Source organism: Polypterus senegalus, chromosome 10 (assembly GCF_016835505.1).
Source record: "Polypterus senegalus isolate Bchr_013 chromosome 10, ASM1683550v1, whole genome shotgun sequence".
In the NCBI taxonomy this organism is placed as follows: Eukaryota; Metazoa; Chordata; class Cladistia; order Polypteriformes; family Polypteridae; genus Polypterus; species Polypterus senegalus.
In genome coordinates this window covers 138,485,686-138,506,223 of record NC_053163.1, presented here as the reverse complement: position 1 = coordinate 138,506,223, position 20,538 = coordinate 138,485,686, and the positions used below count along the sequence as shown (strand labels likewise).

At 42.2% G+C, this 20,538-nt stretch overlaps 1 protein-coding gene and 1 long non-coding RNA gene across 12 annotated transcripts in view; one reads left to right on the top strand and one right to left on the bottom strand.

Annotated features, from left to right (window-relative positions):
- The window catches only part of LOC120537708, an 88,543-nt gene extending 71,384 nt beyond the window's left edge, over positions 1-17,159 (top strand). Inside the window, exon 4 of one of the 2 annotated variants that reach the window (XR_005635376.1) lies at positions 16,870-17,159. This is a non-coding gene — a long non-coding RNA (uncharacterized LOC120537708). Of the gene's footprint in view, positions 1-8,421; positions 8,776-16,869 lie in introns of those variants that run through there. The other variant, XR_005635375.1, reaches the window with a different exon arrangement.
- Positions 1-20,538, bottom strand: part of shc2 (SHC (Src homology 2 domain containing) transforming protein 2) — a 112,833-nt gene that overhangs the window by 52,765 nt on the left and 39,530 nt on the right. The gene's annotated exons all lie outside the window — the stretch shown is intronic.

Here is a 20,538-nt window from a genome sequence, read left to right as displayed (position 1 = left end):
TCGAAAAACACACAAAGATTTATTTTAATAAGAATGGAGAAAATAAAGCATAGTTAGAAATCGAGCAGAGCTCATAACCAAAAGTCAATCCTATCTTTCCTCAATGGAAACCAAAAATTGTAGTAGAGAGGCTAAGGCTATGTCTACACTATGTTTTTTTTTTAAATGAAAATGATCTCCATCCACACTAGTGGTTTCATATTATTTACCAAAGTATCTCCACCCACACTAAAAAGACCAAAACCACAAATGATGTAGATGTTTGCCTGCACTGGACACGTGCGCATTTGCGGAAACAAGCAACCTTTATGACTACGTCCACAGGCGACCTCATTTCTGCTTTCAGTAATTCGATATAAAGATGTTGTTTTTCACTGAGACTGAGTATAGATGTCCCAGACATTAGTTTCTTACCGTGCTTGAAGAAGCGTGACTGCCTCTGCAAAACTGTTCCACCATCCAAGTCATACCCAAAAGCAATAAGCGCTGAAGGAATGGTAACACTCCAGGCCATGGGATTTATCTCAAGACTGAAGCAACCAGTAAATGATTTGCCTTTTGCACATGTAGGCAGTGTTTAAAGAGTACAAAAAACAGTTAGATGCATACTGGTAAGTAACTCGATAAGTCCCATGGAAAGCAAATTCTTCTTAGTCAGCTGTGTTGGAATATGGGGGGACCAATCACAGAATGAGATTTTATTATGCGCAAGATCCAATCAGAGAAGGGCCACATAATAAGTGCAAACCAATTAGAGCGTGATTAGACTCAGCAAGTCTACGTTTTCAACATTCCAGATTGCAATCTGTTGTTTTCATTGTTTTCACAGGTATATGACTCTGGAGAGAGTTTTCAAGAGTCTCCTTTTAAAAAAAAAAAATGCCAGGATAGTGAGGGTGAAAAGGTGAAAATGGAAATTAATGTCTGCATTATTAAACAAAAATGTAGTAGTGTGGATGCAGTCCATGTGTTACTTCTGAAAAACAAGTCAAGAAGATCATAAAGCACACTACACACGAAAGTAGTCTGTATCCAATCTGGGATGACCCAGGAGTGCTCAGTGGTGACCTTATTTACATTTGCATGGTTGACAATTGACAATGCTCACCTGCACACTTCCTGTCAGTAACGATAGCAACAACTTAAGTAGTAAGAACCACCTATTTTTTCGCTATATATCCATCCATCCATCCATTATCCAACCCGCTAGATTCTAACTACAGGGTCATGGGGGTCTGCTGGAGCCAATCCCAGCCAACACAGGGCACAAGGCAGGAAACAATCCCTGGGCAGGGCGCCAGCCCACGGCAGCGCTATATATCTATTATATAAAAAAATCTTGGGACGAGACTTTTTTTCTGGCGACGAGACATGATCTTTAGAAAAGAGACAGAGAGACACTTTGGAAGAGAGATCAAGTCCTGTGATACACATGCAGAGCAGGTTAGAGATAATGGAAGTAGGAAAATTTAAAAGTCTCAAAAAAAGGAGTGAAAAGATCCCGTTAGGGCAAACAAATGGAAAATATTACTCAGTGAAATAACAAAAAAGCGAAAAGCGATTGCATAGTGTTTGAGGACAAAAGGACAGGTGCTGTACAGGCTTTTACACATTCAAAGCACCGCCCAAAACGGCGATCACATGGAATGAATGCAGCAGCAAATCAGTAGCTGATCGAGCAAAGAGGAGGTAAAAAAGCAACTGTTACTTGTTTCCCAACGTATCACCATTTAAGATGGGTTTCAGAGGAGCGACCGCATCACCTTAGTGTGCATCCAGCCGTACTCTTCACAACAACGGGGATGGGGGTCAGTAGGAGATTGGTATGCGAGTGAAGTTCAAATCACACAGCAAAACAGCAGCAGCAAGCCAACAGCTGATCGAGCAAAGAGGTGTTTAAAAAAAATATATCCCATCCCATATAATGTATCCCATTGTATAACGTTTAAGTGTGGTTTCGGAGGAGCGGACACGTCTCCTTGGGGTGCGTTCAGCCCCCCTCTTCACAATGGCACGAAGTGCAGGCAGGCGGGGGAAAGGGGTTGGTGAGCGAGGTGAGCAGGGGGCAAAGCCCCCTGGTATATATAAAATCCAATGTCTGTCTGTCTGTATGTCTGTCCGCTTTTCACAAGAGAACTACTTAACGAATTTAGATCGGGTTTTTTTCTATAATTTCCTTGAATATTCCAGTTGATTTTGTGACTTCTTTCACTGCGCTAAGTATCATAGTTCACTTATGGTACCGATTGATTTGCGTGAATCCAAGAGAGAGCGGCTGAGGGCTGAGGGGAGGTGGCGGGGCCTTTCTTACTCACACGCCAGCCTCCTTTCAAATCAGTCTACCTCTCACCACGTGTTGCAGCGTACCTTGCCTCTGCTTAGCTAGCGATGCATGTTTGCTTGTTTGATCAACAGATATCATCATCTACAGATGGTTAAGGAGTAACGTTTGACAAGCAAAAAAGACATAAAAAAGAAACTGAAACATAAGCCAAGGGAGGAACCCTGGCTTAAACAAAATGCTCCTGCTTTGTCTGTAAACTACTGTTACAGTTTCTGTGATTTACTCAAATTTGTTGATTTAGATTTTGCCTCTTTGGCAAAACCAGTTTTTGCCATTTTGTTCTGCTTTGAGTTTTGTTCAATCTTTTTGAATCCCTCAATGAATTGTTAAGAACTTTTTAATTTCCATTCATCCAGAGGCCTGTACAGTTTTTCCTTTTGATATTTGTGAATATTTTCTACTTTTACAGCCTTAGTCCCATTTTGAGTCTGTGCAGGCCAGAAAGCCTGCCTTTTGAGTTTGGGGTTAGGCCGCCTAAGGGCTGAGGCCTCACTGGTAGGCCCTGACCAGAGTTCATGACAGGTCTGGCCTCTTGTGTGGTTCTGTTTGAGGTTTTGTGCTTCTTTGTGACAGATGGCACAACATCCAGAGAGGTGACACAGGTGGCATCTATTATACCATGACCATCAAAAGCATCTTTATGTGAATAAGGAACTAGGATCACTAGTTATTTGTCTCTGGAAGGATAGAATTTATAGCAAGCATTAATTATAGCCTGGGACAAGTGAGCATCAAGAAATAAGTCTAAAACAAAAATTGTATTCTTGAGTGAATAGTTGGTAACCTGAAATTCTAAAGAACAGCCTTTCTCTTTTATGCTTTTTGTTCATTTTCATGTGAAGCCTTTGTCCTTGAAGTAGGCACCCTGTTGACACAAAGTACTACCGCAGGAAAGCATCCATGGATGAGAAATACAGCATGGCATCACCAAGGTGGAAACAATTACAGACCACAAACAAGAAATAAAATGAATTTTCAACAACAGAAAACATGGAAAAATTCCTCAAACAGAACTCTATGGCATTTAACTCTCCAAGGATCCTGACAATCAGCAAGACATGGAAGAATCTTCAGAGTCCAATTCCACCCTGAGTGCTGATAATCATTTGATTTGCTGGAGTAGCTCAGCGGTTTTCAACCTTTTTGACATGTGGATCAGCAGGAGACAGACAAAATCTTTGCACACCGGGAAGGTGGAAAAAATAAACTTATTTACTCTGCGTGATAATTTGTGCATCCACGGCCTGAAATGCTGGTACTTTGTTTTGAAGCATGACTTTTAATAGAGTGGAGATTTACTAACATTAGATTGGAGTGTGGGTTTGTCACCAAAGGACTTTTGAACATCCACATTTAGTAACATTAGATCAGAGTGTGGCGGGGGAGTGTCCTCCAAAGGAGTTTTGAGCGTCTACATTTAGTAACATTAGATCAGAGACGCAGATCTTCCTTTCCGTTTCGAGGGTTCAGATTTACTAACATTAGATTGACATTAGATCAGAGAATGGTTTCTCCCTCTGACTTTCAAGCATCCAGATCTACTAACATCAGATCGGAGGCCTTTGGTTTGGTCCCCCTTGGAGCTTTAAGGGGCCAGATTGAAAACGATTAGACTGGAGAGTGGGGTGGTGGGGGGAGTGGAGTCTCAAGTGTCCAGACACAACATGATGTAATCGTTCATTCAAAATGCAATCTGAAAAGTCTTTAGCTTGGCTAAAAGAGATGCTCTGGGAATTCACTGATTTTTATACACCAGCAAAAATATTCTACAGAGCAGTCCCAGTCCGAGGACTGGCAGTTGGGAATCACGGGTGTAGATGATGTGGACAACATTGTTATAACAAGAACATTTTTAGAAAGCATGTCATCAGAATATTAGACATCATGACATGTATTAGACTGAGGATGGAAATATTTAGAATAAGGCTAGAATCGATGTCAGGAGACAGGCAAGGGGGTGAAAATGCAGGGAAAGCGTAAAGAAGAAAAATCATATAAACAAAATAAGCAAAACAACAGGACCAGGAATCCTAACGCTAAAATCTCAATGAATGGGTTTTGGCTTTCTCTAATGCCGAGAATGAGAGATAAAAGGGCCAAAGCTTGGATGTCAGGTGATGGGTGCAGCCATCTTAAATTACATAATCATAATGAAAACGCACAACGTATCAGCAGCAAGTAAAGTGACCAGCAGTGAGCAACATGACTGTAACAGTGAGAAACACAACAATACGTTAGCACTGTGCCAATACCACTGCCATACCAAACATCTATGTGAAAAACTGACCGGGAGAATTCCAAATTAAAATCATGTACATATTAAAACATAAAATCACATATTAGGTCAGAATGGAGTAACACAACTTTGGAAATCTATAAATAAGGCCAATTGATGTTAACACCCTTTGCTGGCCCACCATGTCCATGTAATTCTCTCCAATAGGACATTCACAACCATAGCCAACTCCACACCTTCCACAAAGTAAAGACTTCCAGAAGGAGCATTTGAACCAACAAGACATTTGACCTTTGAATGGCTCCAGTCACTTAGCAGAGTTGTTTGCATTGACAGTCTGTTGCCACCAGGTTTAGAGGAGGAGGAGGAGGTTGGGAGCATGCACTGATACAGCACGTTTCTGCACCCACCACACCATCTCAGGACCCCCGATTAGGAGCTGAGTGCAGTTGTGCAATAGGTGACACCTCAGCACCACACTGGGACAGTGTCAGGTTTTTTTGTGGTAGCTGGAGTGACAATCCTGTCACCAAACCCCAAGTTCTCTATGCAAGTTGGAGCACCTGCTTTCAGGTTAACGTCTTACCCAGGACGGAGCAATGGCCGGCTTTGTCTTTGCTCAAGGAACTCAAATGAGTGGAATCACTTCTGGCATTTATGGGATTTGAACCCCCAACCTTCCAATTGCTGGCACAGATCCCTAGCCACCGAACCACAATTCCATGCCAGGTTTAGAGTAAAAAAAAAAAAAAAAATCCATCTATCGGTATTTCTCACTTGTTCTGTACATCAATTTTTAGTGAAATAAATCCCTGGCTCTGGACACAGATACTGTCCTTGGCATATCATTGTACATGTTTAAAGCATTTGACCAGAAGGTGGACATTAGTCTGCCAATTCAGCCCAATAGACTGGTAAACATCTTCTCGGTCTGTGAACTGGGTGACCATCCGGTCAAACCTGAGCGCTGCTGAACCTCTTCATCTATCGATTTACTTGCCCGCGATCACGCTGTATATTTTTGTGGTGGCCACACTGACCCATCTAACAATTCAGCATTTCTACTTAAGATAGACAGATGCTGTCACACACATGCACATGGGAGGCAGCTAAAAGGCTCGAATGAGGGTACTTCCATGCCGGACCAGGGGAGGGCATTATCCCTTTCTCTTTTTCTCCTGCAGAGCAGTTATAGGAAATCCCGTATGGCTCTAATGACGTCATTTCCAGTTCCAGGTCCGATAACATCACTTCTGGTTTCAGCCCCGATGACCTCATTTCCTCTGCCAGTATTTAAAACTGCCATTTTGTCACATGTACATGTACATCAGTTCCATATTGAACTCAGTTGCCTTGCCAGCGACCAACTTCAATATACAGGGTTGCTACCCCAAACCTTTCTATGGCTTTTTCTCCTTTGTTCTGACAATACTTTATTTGTCCTCAGGGGGAAGTCAGCTTTTAACAGAAGCTCTTTAAATAAATAAATGCATAAATAGGTAAATAAATATACACACACACTTTGGTCTGAACACACACCGGAATAACTATAAAACAAGACAATTCAAAAGAAAGAAAACTTCTGACTTTGCTGTCACAGTTCCAGTGAGGTATTATGCAGACGTTGTTGGTGTTGGTATAAAGGAGCCTTTGTAGCATTTCTTCATACATTTCTACTTAATAATTTGTTGGCTGAAAGTCCTCCGTGTTAGTGTGTCAGAGAGGATGTGCAGCATTAGTCATAATGGCCAGGGGGTCCAGATTGCATCCCATAAAGTAGCCTGCCTTTGTAATTAGCTTGTTGATTTGGCGGGCCTTTCTTGAAGTGATGTTACCAGCCCAGCACACCACAGTATAGAAAATCGCACTGGCCATCACTTAGTTGTGGAAGATGTGAAGGATGCCACTTCTCACTTTAAAGGAATGCAATCTCTCCTAATGAAGTAGAGCCTGCTCTCCCCTTTCTTATATAGTTCCTCTGTGTTCAGAGACCAGTCCATTCTGTCATTAATCTGGACCCCCAAGTACTTGTAGGAGTGGACCACCTCTACATCCTCTCCTTGAATAGCGACCGAACAGCTCCTGATGCGGTGGAAGTCCTTGGTTTTGTGGGTATTAATTTGCAGATAATCATTTTTCCGCCAAGATAACAAACATCATATAAGTAAGTAAATGCCAAGACAACAGACAGTATTTCAAAGACACTATATGATGATGTTACATAGGTTGGCGTAGTCGGCAAAATATATATGGACAAAAAGACTGCAAGAAACATCCATTATATCTCATGAACGTCATACTATGGACTACTATTCATTTTGTGAACCCAATTTTTCCATTCAGCCTACCAGCCAACCTTTAATTTGCTCACCCTGATTTTTTTTTCCATTACATTAATTTATTTTTGAACCCGTTCATCCAGTAAAGTGTAACAAGGGGGTTGCATTTTTCTATTCAGATAGAATTGACCACAAGGCAGGATCAAACCCTAAATGGGTTGCCAGTCAATTGCACTACTTGATTAAGCCATATGCTCAGTCATAAAGGGTGAATTGTGAGTCACCAGTGAATCGAATCTGTGGAGGAAAGTTGGAGTAAAGGAAAAAATCCATGCAGACATGGCAAGAACAGAAGTGTCTGTCCACTCTGGCACTGAACACCAGTCGGCAGTATCTGAGAGACAGAATAACTATCTTCAAAAAAAAGATTCAATCCACCTCAAGCAATACTGGTCCAGTTCTACACGGCCATCATCGAGTCTAATCTGACCTCATCTGGAACTGTCTGATTTGGTGCAGCCTCTGTTTAGGCCAAGGTCAATCTGAAGCACATCATCAGAACTTGCGAAGAGATCACAGGCTGTAACTTACCACACATTCAAATCCAGGGTAATAAATCAGGCCGCAAAGATCATTGCTGAAACCGACTCACACAGAACCTCATCCATTCCGAAGACTTCCCTCCAACACAAGCCTTCATGCAGTTAACATTTTAACCCTACTTTATCTCTTTGTTTTTTGTATTGTCCTTGTATGGTGAATCATATTTTATCTTTATATATACTAGGGGGCTTTGCCCCCTTCTCGCTTCGCTCACCAACCCCCAGGCCGGCGCTACACGCTAGCCACTTCGTGGATCTGCTGCTCGCGTATGGGGATGTGGATGTACAATTTAAACAGATTTAAATTTTCATGTGAAGTGTTACATTTGCATCCACGCAATGTATAACTGCCCGTGATTGCATTTCGTTTCTTTCTCTCTTTTAAATGTAATGACTTTTTTGAATATTTGGCTCTCAGATTTGTTAATTGTCTTTGCAAAAGCTATTCTAACGAGAAACTGTAAACGTTTTAATACGAATGGCATATCAAGATCTCCTTTGGTGTCTAATGTTATCCCCTGAAGATGTACTACATTACACCTTTCTTAGATACATCCTTCTTTCTACAGTAATTCGTGTGGTGGAAGACCAGACAGAGTTAACGGTTGTAGATATTCGTTGTGATATTGTAAGTTGATGTTTTCATCTTACGCACGATCACCAGCAACTGTTTCAGCATAGTCTATTGATACACATTTAACCATTTTGCTGTGTTGCTGATCGACATTTTTGCTGTTAATTCGTTTGACTTCATCATTTCTAGGTGCTAGGATTGCCCGTGTACTCATTTTTTTTTTGTCGATAACCCTTTGTGATGAAATTCTTCAATAAGATATAGATATTATACGTCTTGTTACACATGTGCGATTAGGAGGCAGCCAACAAGCCCAAAGGTAAGGCAAACATCGTGCAATAAGGGGTTGTTGAGCGGTACTAACGCTTCTCTCTCTTTTTTCTCAGCTGGAAGGAAGAAAAATAAACTGCCCTTACCTGTTCCAGCATCCAAAATGGCCTCTGCTACATTTCCTTTACCTGTTACCATTTTGATGATGTCACTTCCTTTGTTTCCTTCGAAGACGTCACTTCCTTTGTTTCAATTTCCTGTCCCCATTTTATTTGTATAAATAATCCCCGCGTTTCGGTAGCGGGTTGTTTTGAACCCTTTGTTTAAAATGTTTTTCTTTGACCTTGTCCACGTACATTATACGGGGCATTTGCCCAACTCTTCGAAATGATTTGGAGTGTTTAATTTCTCCACAGTCTTCTTTAATTGGGAACTTAAAGTGAGGAAAAAATAAAAATTTATAAGGGAAATGTGTCTGTCAAAAGCATTCTGACTTAAAGGTGAGAGTACTGTGGTCTTATTTGAAAATGGTTGCTAGGAGGGCATGACTTTTAAAAATATGACAATATTCTTGTCTCGCGGGACTTGAAAAAATCTTTTCCAAAAATTCTTGTCTCATCTCCTAAAAAGTCTCGTCGCATCAAAAGATTTTTTTATATAATAGAGAGATATGTTTATATTTTGTACTCAGTATTTTCTTTGTATGTTGCACCAATACTATCAAGACAAATTCCTTGTTCACACGAGTATACCTGGCCAATAACGTGAATTCCGATTCTAATTCTATGTACTGTGCCAACATGAAAAGAAATAATTCTCTACAATTTGTGTCTTTGAAACATATTGCTCTTGAATTTCCCAGCCAGCAGTTCATGTTTTGCCACACCATGTTTTTCCCGTATGCTATACACACATCTTACATGAAGAATGGGCAATCAATTAATCAGTCTACTACTTATGGACACCATTAACAAACTGATTTCATACCACTCATATTCCAGGCTCTTGATGAGCCATTACAGGCAACCAAACTAGGATTCCATCTTCTCTAGGATTTGTAACAGATGGCTGATCCCTCTACCTGCCAGCCAGAATGAATGACAGCTCAGGGTGACTTCACGGTCCACTAATTAGGGGGGCTTTGCTCATCCAGGTCAGGTAAATTGGACCATTAGGTAACCTAGCGAGGCACAGACTGACCTCGCTGGAATGTAGCATGAAACGGCTGACTAATTAATGACTTTCGGTGCATAATGATTGCAGCGCCACACCCCGCTAATTAGCTCCTTGGAGTATCACAGAGGCTGCTGGACGTTACTGCAAAATGCTTTTCGCATCTCAATTAGAGTGAGAAAAGGTTTACACAGTTAAACATTAAAAATAAGAGACTACATTAAGCTCTAAGCTCTTGGGTCTTGTTCAGAAAGCGGACACCACTTGGTTATTTTTATAATAATTAAGATTAGGTACAGTATATAAGTAGGTTTCACATTTCTGTTATCATTTTAGCCCTAAAATAGTGAGTTAACATCAGGGACCTATTTTATTGACCTTAGTGTTTGGGCGAGGGGAAGGCCGTCTCAAGTGGCGCCCGCTTTCTGATCCACCTGATGGCTGAGCCACGGGTTCAAGGCATTCTTATTTCAAAGAGGATAACTACATCTTCTGCTATGGACTTTCCCAGTGAGCACAAGGCCTTGGGGCGGCCATGCAGACAGATGTTACATGGTGGGGTGGTTCTTGGGGGTGCGTGTAAAGGGCCTGTCGGTTTGGGACACATCACTAGCTCCGATGTTTTTCAATTTCTGGACATTCTGCCCACCAAAGCCTGAAAGATGCCAGGCTGTATCTAGGGATTGAGGAATTTCCTCTCTCCAGGGGTGTCTCTGGACGCTGCCGGCCTTAATGAGCTCTGACTGCACATCTTGCTCGGATGCTCTCTTCATCCTGCAGGTCATGCGACACAAATTATTGTAATTTAATTTTATTGAGTCAAGGAATGAAAGCGGCTTGTGTGAGTGCAGACATCTGAGTGGGAGTGAAAGGCGGAAGACCTTGTGAAACCTCGATGAAGCGAGCTGGACGATGTGCCAGTCTGTCCCATGAGACAGATCAACAGCAGATGGGGGGGTCGGGGGGCTGATGGAAAGCAGGCATAGAAGTCACTGGATGTTAAGAAAAATATAATGTGCATGAAACTGAGCTAAAATCACAACTGGACAGCAGCAGGCTTCTGTCAAATGTGGGCAAGAATTGTTTTAAAAAAGACACCTGGCCATTTCTTGCTGTCTGTCTCCAAGAGAATGTGAGACAGTTTGTTTCCCAAAGAATGCAAAAAATAAATAAATAAATAAATAAAGCATCACAATGTAATGGCTACTGATTTAGCAAGATTTTAAAGATTATAGCACTCAGTTTGACAAGAACCAGTTTGTACACTGATGAAACAAAACCTTGTTGCCGCTGCCATATGAAGTGAATGCCACTGACTATCCCATAACAGTGGTGCACGTCTAGGTCCGGGGATATGTTAGACCGTAAGCTGACATTAAGTACTCGTAGTTGTCAGAAGACATGGCCAGATGTAAAGACATACAGTACGAGACTTTCAGGAGGGGCCAAATCATTATGGCCAGATAACTGGCTCAGACATTTCCAAAATGGCCAGCTTGATGGGTGCTCACGGTCAGCTGTGTTGAGTACCTACCAACAGAAGTCCAAGAAAGGAGAAATAAAATACTACCAACAGGGTGTTAGGCGGCTAAAATTCATCAATGCGACAGGTCAATGAAGGCTATCCTGCATGGCAGGAGGCAACAAAAGGGCTACTGGGGCACAAATCACAGGTAATTTTAGCAGTGGTGGAGGAAGTATTCAAACAGTTTACTTAAATAAAAGTACAAATAAACGAGCAAAAATGTACTCTAGTAAAAGTGGCAGTACCCCATTGACCTTTCTACTCAAGTAAAAGTAAGTACTTGCTTGAAAATATACTTAAAATATTAGAAGTACCTGTCGAATGTATTCACTATGTAAAAGTATAATATAGCATTAGGTGTGCCTACTTAACGGATATTGTGTTAAACACAAAAATAGTACAGGTTGTGCTATTTTAATTGATAATGACACAGATTATACTACTGCCAATGCATTACTTTAATGTCATGTTTATATATTCTGTTTCAAACAATTACAGTTACAGTGTTGTTCCTATAAGGCATTTGTAAAATGAACGAGAGAATGGTCAATGACGGAGTTTTCTTTAACTGAAAAAGATTTCACTCTGAATAGTAAGAGTCATGAATGAGATGGGCGATGATTTCACATGCACTTTAAACATCTGAACGAAACAGGCTGACAGTGTCACGCATGCATTGTGGCACTCCCTACTGAATCGATTCATTCCTGATGGGGAATCGATTCCCACGATTCACCAACAGAGTCGTTCAAAAAAAACAAATCATTTGCTAACTGCCCATCACTTTCTCGATCGTCATTCAATGGAAAATGTAATGCAACACCACGTAGAAATGTAGTTGAGTAGAAAGTTGAGATATTTGACTTGAAAGTCAAAAGTATCCACAGCTAAATCTGTTCAGTTAAAGTACAGATAAAAAAACAGAAATGAAGTAATTGTACTTTGTTGCCGTTCACCAGAGATGTTCAATGATGGTTACATGAGTAATGTGTGATGACAAACAATGCAGCAAACCCTGATGTATAGGGTAATGCATAGCTGCAGGCCAGTCAGATTGCCCATGTAACCCACTCCAATGTCAAAAGTACCTACAACTGGCGCACAGGTGTTGGAACTGGACCATGGATCAATGGAAGAAGGTCACCTGGTCCAATGAATCCCATTTCTGGTGCACCACGTGTATGAAAGGGTCAATGTGCATTGTTTACTTGGGGAACGAGAGGACATGAAATGGTTGACATTGTGTTGAATACAGAAACAGTACAGGTTGTGCCATTTTAATTAATTAAGAGTGATGCAGATTATTCTACTGCCAATGTATTAGTGTAATGTCATATTTTCTGTTTAAAACAATTACAAATACAGCGTTGTTACTCTAAGAAGAAGATAAGCCAATGGAGGATGTGTGATTCTTTGGAGAATGTTCTGCTAGGAAACCTTTTGTGTGAACATTTAGGTAGCCATGAATTTGCTGTGTACTACCTACCTAAACATCATTGCAGACCAGATACACCCCTTCGCAGTTCCCCAGTGGTAGAAACATCTTTCAGCAGGATGCTGCTTGCTCCCTGCCATACTGCACAGATTGTGTTGGAGTGGTTTGAGGAACTTGATGAGAGTTCAAAGTGTTGCCCTTTCTCCCAAATTCAACTGAGATCTCAATCCAATCAAGCATCTGTGGAATGTGTTGGAACAACAAGTCCAAACCAAGAAAGCTCCATCTCACAACTTCTAGGAGTTAGAAGACTGGCTGCTAATGTTCTGGTGCCAGATAGCACAGGGCACTTTCAGAAGCCCTGTAGACTCCATACCTTGGTGGATTGGAGCTCTCCTTGTGGCACACGGAGGAGCAACAGTAGGCTAGGCAGGTGGTCATAATGCTTTGGCTAGTCAGTGTCCAGTGGTAGGTGAGTGCCATGGTTATTGTAGCTACAGCTTGGAGTTTGAACCCAGGTTTAATTCAAAACTGAGGTGTCCTCTTTGTGGAGTCTGCATGTTTTATTGTGAGCTACTGCTCTGAGGCCATTATATGAGCTAAACTGAATAACAACACAGGAAAACAGATTATTATGGTAGATAACAACATGAAAGTGCCATAATAGAAAAAGTGCGTTCACAAAATGGATAGACAGCTGGCTGAATTGAAAAATTATGTGCAGAAAAATAGATTGCTATATTAATGGATGGATGGATAGATGGATGATCAATGGTGTTATAACTTAAAAGTACTGTAACAGCTGGAAACTACTTAAGGGTATAAAGTTCGCTCAACCTTCAGACAGTTTTTCCTCACACAAGGAACCACAGGCACAGGAGAGGTTGGGAGCATGTACTGATAAGAGTGTATTGCTGCACTCACCACACATCAAACCACCTCTGGATCCCAAATTAGGACTCAAGTGCAGCCAGGCAACGGACGACACCTCAGCACCACACTAACTCAAACGGACAGAGCAACTGCAGGTTAAGGGTCTTGCTCAAGAGCCCAACAGAGCGGAATCACTTTCTTTTCATTTACGGAATTTGAGCCGGCAACCTTCCGATTGCCAACACAGAAACTTAGCCTCAGGGCCGTCACTCCACCTTTATAGGGAATACATGGAATACATTACCAAGCAGTGTGGTGGAAAAAAGTACTTTAGGGACCTTCAAATCTCAGCTTGATGCCATTTTGGGGAAATTGAAAACCATACAATTGGTGAGTTTTGTGGCCCTGTTCTTGTTAAAATTGTTCTAATGTCCTAAAAGAATAAGAACGTAGCTACAAGCAGCCACAATCAGGCTTTTCTTGTAGGTTCCTGGCGCTCTTCAGAGCAAGCAGACAAAAAATGTGATTACAATAAGATGAGCTGAGATCATTTAAAAGGATTTCATAGGAAATGGTGAAAAGGGATATGCTGTTGCCTTACAGCTACAAAGCTCTGGTGTCAAAGTCCAGGCTGGGCACTGTCTGTGTGGAGGCTGAATGATCTCCCTGTCTCTAAAATCTTCCTGTTTACTTCCAAATACTTGCAGGTTAGGTTGACTCTGAATTGGCCTGGTATGAGTGACCACTGTATGACATGGTGGGCTGATTTCCTGAATTAGGCTTGATTCCTGCTTTGTAGTTGGTACTGCCAGGACAGGTGCCAGCTCTGACTTAACCCAGTATTGGATTAAATGCGACTAGAAAATGAATGAAAAATGAACACCAATACTACATTGACAATTCTCAGCAAAAGTGCTAAAGAGGAAGGATGGAAGGAGCAATGGCTTTCACAGATTATAATTTCATGCTTCTTAATCCAGTTTAGAATATCAGCAGAACCCTGTGTAAGGTAAAAGCCAGCCCTAGGCAGTGTGGCAACCTATCACACATTTTAAAGACAAATCAACATATAATCACTGAATTACAATGATATACCTTTTAAAAGCCGAGAAAAGGGTGGAGGGTTTGCCAGGACCAGCGACTACACCAAGATGGCTCAAGACATGGGGAGAGTTGTGCCAAGGCTAATGCAGCGAGACAGAGAATAGAGTCACAAGGGGATGTCAGAGTACATCTCTCTGTACCTCAGTATGAAGAAAGAGTGCCCACCAGGAGGCAGTGGAGACCCTAGGCGGTCACTTGAGCAATCACAGCGGTCCTGTGGAGCTGGCAAGAGGGTGATGCACAGGAAACATTTAAAGTTAAAGTGCAGTCCAAGACTTGAGCCCAGAACTCTGGTAGCATACAGTATCTGCTCGTTAAGGTCTTATAAACAAGCTCACCTAATTTCATTAAGCCTTCTGTCTGCTAGTCCTGATGAACCTTAGTAAAAGAACATCATCATGGCTGTTAGGAGCCAATGCACAGGTGGTGAAAGCAGCAGAGTAGGTGTTACCTTTTTAACAGAATACAAGAAGCTCAGCTGCTATTTTTAAGGCGGGCACATTCTAGGGGTGCAGTGCTCTGCAGATCTTACCAGGGGGGTACTGTGATTTGGTGGCTCCTAAACTTGAAAGACCCACCTCAACCTTAAAATTAAAGCCAGTGTGCAATTTAAAGGCATTTCTTACAAGCTTCCCAATGATTTTGGAACTGGAAAAGAAGTTGAGGGTGAAGGCTGACAAGCTTGCAAGACTGAAAGACCCCAGATGAGAGGGAATTCCTGGGCTGGGTAAGGATAAGGGGAAGCCTCCAAAACCAAAAGACAACCCATATAGTGTATCTAAGCCCAAAGGGTCTTACATTTTGATACTTCATGCTTTCCCTGTGTTCTCCCTTCTTTGTGCTTTCTGGATAGTAAAGGTGTCATTTCTGTGGAGTCTAATGAAAAGATTCCAGACGTGGAAGAACATCAGGAGCTGCCTTCCCTATTTTATGATATGGTGTAATAAGAAATTACTTCCAGATCCCCCCTTGACCACAAATTAGATTTTCTGGGTTTGATGGAGGGATGCATGATTCATAGGGATGAGAATTAAACCCGGAGTTACTGATTTCAAATAAATGTTATTCCTCAATTCAGAGACAGAGGTTCAATGCCCAGAATATGAAATCAACACACTTTCCAGAGTGCCAGTGTTTTTCTGCAGTTACTCTTGTTTTTAAGCAAATGGAGATTAAGAGGTGACATGATCTAAGTATTTAAAATTCGGAAGGGAATTAGTACAGAGGACCAAGGCTCTTACTTTAAAATGAGTTCAACAAGAACATGGGGGCACAGTTGGAAATTTTTTAAGGGAAGACTTTACAAGAATGTTAGAAAGTTGTTCTTCACACAAACATCATTAGACACATACAACATGAGTACTGTGGTGGAGAGCAGGACTTCAGAGACCTTCAAATCTCAACCTAAAGCTATTTTGGGGTAATCAAAGTGAACAGGATTAATGAGCTCATTGAGCCGAATGGCCTGTTCTCATCATGATGTTCTAATGTTCTAATGTCTCCTTCCCTGAATTACCAGGTGAGTGCTGCAGTGAGCATGAATATGTCCTGCCATGGACTGGCATCAAGTCCGGGGTTTGTTCCTGTGCGGATTCCTAGTGACTCGGTGTTGCGGGAGAATCCATCCATTCATTATCCAACCCGCTATATCCTATTATCCTATATCCCGCTATATCACGGGGGTCTGCTGGAGCCAATCCCAGCCAACACAGGGTGCAAGGCAGGAACAAATCCTGGGCATGGCACCAGCCCACCGTAGGATACACACACACACCCACACCCCAAGCACACACTAGGGACAATTTAGGATCGCCAATGCACCTAACCTGCATGTCTATGGACTGTGGGAGGAAACCCATGCAGACATGGGGAGAACATGCAAACTCCACGCAGGGAGGACCCGGGAAGCAAACCCAGGACTCCTTACTGCGAGGCAGCAGCGCTACCACTGCACCACCAGGGGGAAGAAGATGACAAAAAAAGGACGAATGGAGAAATTTATTATGTGGTGTAATAGAAGGCAAGGATCGACTGGCTTCATGAATATGAATGGGTGGACCCTTGCCTCGCTGGAAGGCCAATATAATTGAAGTACAGGGCCAGACTACCTATCAGGGCTGTATACTCCCCCAGTGCGCTAGGTGGCAGCCTCCCTTTAATGGAGCGCCAATGCGCATACCTGCAGGGCAACCTGGGAGCTGTAGTCCTGTTGGGTAGCTCTGCGGAGTGCCATGGGTGCCACTAGGTGGAGCTGCTGAGAGCAGGTGTTGGTTATTCCAAGTGAACTCTCATCCAGTCAGAATGATGAAGATGATGTTTAGATATCCCTTAGCAGTATGACTCTTTATGTTGAGGAAAGCAGTACTTTCTATGAATATTAAGTGCAAGGTTGCTTTACTTGCTCAAAGACAACGTTTGAACAAAATCTTTTTGATAACCTTTTTTGCATCTTAGAGTCTTAACCTCACATGGTAATGTGATATGGCAGGCACTTTGGACTTCAAACCCTGAGGCTGTGCATTCAGATCCCGCTACTGACGCTGTGTGACCCTGAACAAGTCAATTCAACTGCCTGTGCTTCAACTGGAAAACCTATAGAAATATAACCAATTGTATCATAAATGTTATGTCGCCTTGGATAATAAGTCAATGTTTAAGTATATTTTAAATAAGCAAATATTGTCCTTAGAGATGCAGTTGTGTTGAACTTCCCCTTGAAAGGATGCCTTAAGATCGCCATTACAATAAAGACGCTTCATACTGAATTTTGTCTCCCTGCTTTAAAGTATGCAGACGCTCCTCTAGGAAGCCGCACCTGACCTTGAGTCCCAGCATTATGACATATTCCATTATTCATGTTTAGATCGTCCTACTTTACCTTTTAAAAACATGTGCTTGCCTAAAGATTTGGATCATATCATCTATATGCTAAAGATCCTCTTGTATATCCATATGTATAAAGCTTTGTCTGATTGCAGTCTGTGATACAAGTGTAAGACTAACACCTTGCATGGTATGTTCTTGAGGCGTCTCTGTTAAACTAATTTCTTATTTACTTGCTGGAATCCTGAGAATCTTTGCATTCTGTCTACAATGCGAACCTGGGATCAAGAGGAATTCGGGATCAAGAATGTTTCCCTAACAGTACTCACCACAGAAAATGTCTGTGTTTGGTTGATTGGTGACTCTGAACTGGCCTGACATGAGTGAGTATGTCCTGCATGGCGTTTCACCCACTGAGTGTTCATTGCTGGGAAAGCCCCCAGCCCTCTGTGAGACTGTATTGCAATAAGCAGGTTTGGAAAATGCTTGACTTCTACTGGGTAGTGCAATGCTTAGCCCTTTTGCCTCTCAGCTTCACTGTCCTGGGTTCAAATCCTGTGCCTTGTTGTTATCTATGTGGACTTTGTTCGTTCTCCCTGTATCTGCCTGTATTTCCCCTTAGGTACTTTAGGCTTCCTCCCACATCCAGAAAAATGGGTGATTTAGGTTAACTGGTGATTGTAAATCAGATTTATGGGTCTACTGCTTCATGTCTTCATGTCACGCCACCCACCCTGTGACCCCTCAATTGGATAAACTAGTATTGGGAATGTCATGTTATGTTTACTATTGAGAGCAGCACAGTGGCACAGTGGTTAGCACAGTCTGTACCTATACATTCTCCCAGTATCTCTGTGTTTTTTTTTATTTTGTATTTTTAGGTGGACTGATTTCCTCCTACATGTCAAAGGCGTGTGTGTTTAGTTGACCGGCCCTGACTGCTTGATTCAATTGGATCAGTGGCTGAGTGTGTGAGTAAGTCGTGTCAGACTGGATTCTGTCTTGCAAACCCAGATGCTGCCTGGATTGGGCACAGCGTCCTACAACCTATTAGGATAAGAAGGTTAGGAAAATGAAGGAATATGGGATTGCCTTAATATGCTTAATGTGTTCTCCTTTAGGCTTGACCACCTTTGCCCTTTCAACTTTTACAGAAAGCACTGCAGACTGCCATACAATTATTATTTACAATGACAGCTTTATTATGGAGAACAATAATCAATCTATGCTAAGGGGCAGCATGACCCCACACAACTTGTTTAATTTGCTCCAACAATAAATCTAGGATGCTATAACTAGAGTTATGTTGTGAGGAGCCTTATCAGCATTTGTTCATGTTAAGAGTAGTGTCTCTTAGGGGCCACTGCTATCTTTATACATAAATGATTTGGATAAGAATATAAATAACAACCTGCGTGGAGTTTGCATGTTCTCCCCGTGTCTGTGTGGGTTTCCTTCCACAGTCCAAAGACATGCAGGTTAGGTGCATTGGCCATTCTAAATTGTCCCTAGTGTGTGCTTGGTGTGTGGGGGTGTGTGTGTGTGCGCCCTGCGGTGGGCTGGCGCCCTGCCCGGGATTTGTTTCCTGACTTGCACCCTGTGTTGGCTGGGATTGGCTTCAGCAGACCCCCGTGACCCTATAGTTTGTATATAGCGGGTTAGATAATGGATTAAGTCAGCAGATGATACCAAGCTAAAGGGACTGGCAGATAATCTCAAATCTGTTGAATCATCACAGAGGGACTTGGATAGCATACAGGCTTGGGCAGATTTGTGGCGGAGGAAATTTAATGTCAGTAAATGTAAAGTTTTACACGAGAAATAAAAAGGTTAGGTTTGAATGCACAATGGGTGGTCTAAAAATCAAGAGTACACCTTATGAGAAGGATTTAGGACTCATAGTGGACTCAACTGCCATACAGTGATTAGAGGCCATTAAGAAGGCTAACGGAATGTTGGGGTATATAGCGCCTTGATGTGTAGAGTACAAGACAGAGGCGGCTGTGCTCTGTATTGCTCTACTGAAGTACTGTATGCAGTTGTGGGCCTAAAAAAAAAGACATAGCAGTGCTAGAGAAAGTCCAGAGAAGAGCGACAAGGCTGATTCCAGGACTGAGAGCTTTGAGTTATGAGGAAAGATGAAAAGAGCTGAGCCTTTTCAGTTTAAGCAATAGGAGATTAAGTTGTAAATAAAAATAGTAAGTTGTGACATGAATGAAGGGTTTAAAATTATGAAGGGAATTAGTCCAGTGGATGGAGACTGTGACTTTAAAATGAGTTCATCAAGAACACGGGGGCACAGTTGGAAACTTGTTAAGGGTAAATTTCACACAAACTTTAACCAGAGAACCATAGACATGTGGTATAAGTGACCAAGTAGTGTAGTAGCAATAGGACTTTAGCGATTTTCAAAACACAACTCATTTTGGAGGAGTTAGGTGAATAGAATAAATGGGGTTGTTAGGCTAAATGGCCTGTACTTGTCAAAAATGTTCTGATGTTCTAATTAAAGACTGCTTTCAAAGTAGTGCCGCTGCCTCAGTGCAAATCCAGTGCTTGCGTCACTGTCTGTGTGGAGTCTGCACGTTCTCCCCATGTCTGTCAGGTTAGTAGGAGGCTCAAGTTTGGAATCTGTGCAAGTTGGGTCTATGACAGACTGACTCCCCATCCAGGGTTGATTCCTGCCTTGTGTCCAATAGGCTTTGGCTGACACTGCTGTTGAATTTTATTATGTGGATCTGCCAATGTTACATCATGATTACACAAAGCCTGACGCGCTCAAATTTCAGTCGCCATCAGCACTGCTCTAACTGGTACCTGGATCTGGCTCTTTACACGACTCCTAAACGAGAACTGATCCTGGCAGATGGTTGAAGCAGAGTCCCCAGGAGACACCATTCCAAGACAGGCAAGTACGCTGGCGTCTGAGGAGAGAGTGCACTGAGATGGGCAGGCCTGCCACCATTAACCATAAGCTATATCACCCAGATGCAGAAAGACAGGCTGGCTGGTCAGGGGAGCTGGAAATCACCACTGCCTCCATCTGTTTAAAACACTACCACTAGACCACACAGTGCTCTTCTAAAGGAGGGAGTGTCTTCTTTTATTGTTGACCGCATGCAGTGCTTTCATCAAGAAGAGATGAAATCTTGGCTGCACCCTTGCTGGAACTCTGATAACCTCCTGCTACCCAATTTGATAAAACGGCTTCCTGACAAAGGCAGTTAGCAAACTTGGCAGCTTAGAGTCATTGAATATTTTCAAACTATTCACCCATCCATTTTCTACACTGATTATCCA